Source organism: Phascolarctos cinereus, unplaced genomic scaffold (genome assembly GCF_003287225.1).
Source record: "Phascolarctos cinereus isolate Bilbo 61053 unplaced genomic scaffold, phaCin_HiC Scaffold_4;HRSCAF=312, whole genome shotgun sequence".
Lineage (NCBI taxonomy): Eukaryota > Metazoa > Chordata > Mammalia > Diprotodontia > Phascolarctidae > Phascolarctos > Phascolarctos cinereus.
The window spans coordinates 726,324,339-726,328,779 of NW_027555847.1; the positions used below are offsets into that span (position 1 = coordinate 726,324,339).

A 4,441-nucleotide genomic window follows, 5' to 3' on the forward strand; every position below is an offset into this window, starting at 1 on the left:
TGGCAAACTTTAACTACTGAACAATGGCATAAGGGGGATGGGTACTTGGGGTTGAATTCCCATAAATCAGGTGATTTCTAGTAAATTGAAACTTAGGCCCGTCAGGCTGCTATGCCTGCCTTCAGTCACAATACAATTTCCATTTATTCTTCTACGAAGTTTTCATGGGACCCCTCATCCCACTCAGCCTTATCCCAAGGCTTAATTACACTGAGGAGTCTTCACTGGGACATCCCATTCAATTGGAAAGGTCAAACGTCATTAGAATCCAGGATCCCCAGTCCTTTTGTTGAAAGATTTAATTTCAGCGGAACCTGTGCTCCAAGAGAAACCTGTTCTTCAAGAAATCAGAGGGGACCTGGGAACATGCAGCATAAAGGAGGCTTCTCACAGTGGCTAGGAAGGATTGTTCCTCTCTGCAAGAGAGAGGGACCGGTCTCTGTGCTACCAACTACTTCGGCAAATAGGTAGCCTCCTCCTCCATTCCAGGTTGCCAGCCTGATCCAGAGCCTGAGGCTTGGCCCCTGCAGCAGGCATGGAACGTGGAGGGCATATGTGTCTATATCTGAGGCACCAGCAAAGGTCCAACCTGTCCCAGACATGGATGTCCTGAAAAACTGAAATAAGTGGGAGAGAAATACATTCCATACTGCTTAATCATAGTCTGAAAACAAAAGAAAAAATGCTCTCCTCCACCCCTCATGGGATCCTTATGATCCTAGAAGAATCCTCTTAGGACTTCCACATCCTTTGATCCAGGTCTTTGTGTGTGGCCTTTTGACTGAGCCCAAATTTTACAAAACAAATCATTTTATTACAGGGGTTTGTTCTGTGAAGATTGGATTCAGTCAAAGAGCCATGCTTGAGGACCTAGAGGGCCACATGTGGCCTCCACAGTACAAGTTCCCCCCCCCCCCCGCCCGGTCTGAATCAACCCTCCTCCTTCACTTTTCACTTGGCCCCCTTCTTGTCCCAGCTAAAATCTCACCGTCTCCAGGAAGATTGCGCTGATCTTTCTTACTTCCAGTCCCTTCACTCTTTTGACTATTTCCCATCTATCCTCTTGATAGCTTGTCTGTACATTGTCTCCCTCATTAGACTGTAGCCTCCTAGAGAGCAGAGAATGGTGGTGTTTTTTTTTAAATGTTACTTGTATCTCCAGTGCTTAGCAAATAGCAGGCTTTAATAAATATTTATTGACTCACTGATTGGAACTTTTTCTCTGAGAAGACAATTCTCCAAGTTTCCAAGCACTCAATTAATCTACACTCCTAGATCCATAGCTCATGGGTTCCTACTGGGGCATTTTATTAATTAGCAGGGAGAAAAAAAAATAGTTGAAGACAAAGGCATTGACTAAAAAGATCTCCCCCACAAACCTGGGGCCCACTCTGCCACAAATCCCCTCAGCATTGGAGGAAGAGTCCACTTCCAAGTCATGTGACTAAGAGGTAGAAGGACTAGACATTTCCTCTAATATCTATGATCTCTCAAGCTTCTCCAAAACACAAATTATTTGACAACATAAAGCACATCAGCTACCTCCATGGTTTAGTAATCTAGAACCAGGAAGGAGGTAAAAGAAAAATCATGAACTGACATTTATCCTGAGCTCACTCCCTTCCCCTCCACCCACCATGCTACCAGCAGCAAGGCTGACCCAGGGAACCAACATATGAGCTTGTAACACATGCTAGTCCCGTGCTCTGCTTACCCCTCCTTCTTTCCAGTGCCATGGAGATGGCTCTAGGTTTGAGAAGTATGTTGGGGCCACATCACACTCCACTAAGCCTGAGGGAAAGAGCCCACCATCCAGCAGAGGCCAGCTAAGCCCATGTGAAAGTGACTTGAGGCAGACACCTGGGTTACAAACCATGACTTCCCCAGCATGGGAGAAGGGTGAGATGCTTTGAGATGAATCCTCTAGGAAAACCATCTTCAGAGGGGAGGGAGTCAGAAAGTGAGCAAGAGGGAATATAAAACAAGACAAAAATCTGCAAAGATCTCAGGAAGGACACTTAACATACTTGAGCATCAGTAGAAAACTTGATAGGGAAAGCATTAAGAATGGAATGAAATATGGTCTCCAGATTTAGTAAATGGTTTCAAACATCTATAAATAAATCCTGCAAAACAAAGAAAACGTCCACTAACTCTAGATTAGGTAGAGAACCCTGTGGACTCTGAGGAAAACATGGAACTACAACATGGTGTTCCTCAGTGGTTTAAGAGAGAAATGAGATTACCTTTTGGGGAAGTAGGAAGGGAAAGGGGAAAGAAAAGGGGGAGTGATAGAAGGGAGGGCAGATTGAGGGAGGTGTTGGTCAGAAGCAAAACCTTGGTGAGGAGGGACGAGGTAAAAAGAGAGGTAGCAGAGTACAAAAAGCAAGGGAAATAGGATAGAGGGAAATACCCAGTTAGTAGTCATAACTCTGAAGGCGAATAGGATGAACTCTTCCATAAAACAGAAGTGAATAGCTGAGTGGATCAAAAAACAGAATCCTACAATATGTTGTTCACAAGAAACACATTTGAAGCAGAGAGATATACACAGAGTAAAGGGAAAATGCTGGAAGAAAAATATATTCTGCTTCACCTGAAGTAAAAAAAGCAGTATTAGCAATTCTGATCTCAGACAAAGCAAAAACAAAAATAAATCTAATTGAAAGAGTTAAGGAAGGAAATTACATTTTGTTAACAGGTACCACAGACAATGAAGTAATATCAATACTAAAAATATATGCACCAAGTGGTAAAGCAAATTCTTAGAGAAGAAGTGAGTGACAGGAAGAAATAGAAAATACTAGTTGGGATTAGGTACATAAGACACTGGTCAATGACTTTATCTATTTACTGTTTGATAAACCCAAGGATTCTGGGATAAGAGCTCACTCTTGAACAAAAAACTCCTGAGAAAACTGGAAAATAGTATGGCCAAAACTAGGCAGAGACTAACAGCTCACATCCTATCCCAAGATAAAGTCGAAATAGATAGATGATTTAGACATAAGGGATGATAGCACAAGCATATAAAGAGAGCAAGGAATAGTTTACCTGTCAGATCTATGGAGAAGGGAAGAATTTATGAATAAACAAGAGATAGAGGACATTATGAAATTCAAAATGGATAATTTTGATTATATTAAATTAAAAAGGTTTTGTACAAACAAAATCACTGCAACCAAGATTAGAAGGGAAGCAGAAATCTAGGCAACAATTTTTAGAGCTGGTGTTTCTGACAAAAGCCTCATTTCTAAAATATATGGATAACTGACTCAAATTTATGAGAATACAATTCTCATATTGTTTCCCAATCGACAAATGCTCAAAGGATATGAACAAGCAGTTTTCAGATGAAGAAATTAAAGCTATCTATAGTCATTTGAAAATATGCTCTGTCACTATTCATTAGAGAAATGCAAATTAAAAACAACTCTGAGGTACCATCTCACACCTAGAAAATTGGCTAACATGACAGAAAAGGAAAATGATAAATGTTAGAGAAGGTTTGGGAAATTTGGGACACTAATGCATTGTTAGCGGAGTTGTGAACTGATCCGACCATTCTGGAGAGCAATTTGGAAATATGTCCAAAGGGCTATCAAGCTGTGCATGCGGGAGTGCACCGAGATGTCAGAGGTGGTGGCACATGGGGCACTTTGTGTTCAAAGTGGGCAACTACTTCCAGATTGTGTGCTTCTACTGCCACCTGTTAGGGAAGAAGATTCTGTGGCATGAGGAATCTGAGGAAGGCTGCAAGGCTTCCTGTACTGGGCCTTATGACGGGAAGTGGAGTAAAACCATGGTGGGCTATGGGTCTGAAGACAATTACTTTGTCACACAGCTGACCTGCAATTACAGCGCTGGTGACTACCGACTTGGCAGCAACATCCTGGGCCTCACACTGGTGTACAGCCAGGCTGTCACTAATGCCAAGAAGTTGGAGTGGCCACTCCATGAGGTTGCTGAAGGAGTTTTAGAAGCTGAAGCTCCAGGAAGATATAATTTCTACTTAAAGAACCACAGTCAGCCCCTATCAGACCCAGTGCTGAAAGTGACCTTGGCTGTGTCTGACCTGTGCATGTCCCTCCGCTACTGGTCAGACCTACGGGGAATGACGTTATGAGAAGGATGACGACCAGCAAAGGATTCTGCTGGGCTATGCAGACATCCAGTTATGGAACATAGAAGCATTGATGAAAAAGGAAAACGAGAAGATTCGGACCCCTTGGTCAGTCTGGACATCCCTGGGAAAGCAACGGTCCAAGTGGTTATTCTGGCCAACCTGGATGGACGTGAAATTCGTTTCATGGGAGATGAAGCATTTTGAGAACTTTCCAAGATGGATCCAGATGGGAACAAATTGTTGGATGATGCAACGGCAGCAGGCAAAAGTGAGGAGTGGTTTGCTAAACACAAAATACAGAAGCCTCCTGGATAG

At 42.8% G+C, this 4,441-nt stretch overlaps 1 pseudogene; it reads left to right on the forward strand.

The window, feature by feature from the left end:
- Positions 1-3,630: 3,630 nt before the first annotated feature.
- LOC110202563 (glyoxalase domain-containing protein 4 pseudogene) lies at positions 3,631-4,441 on the forward strand (annotated as a pseudogene).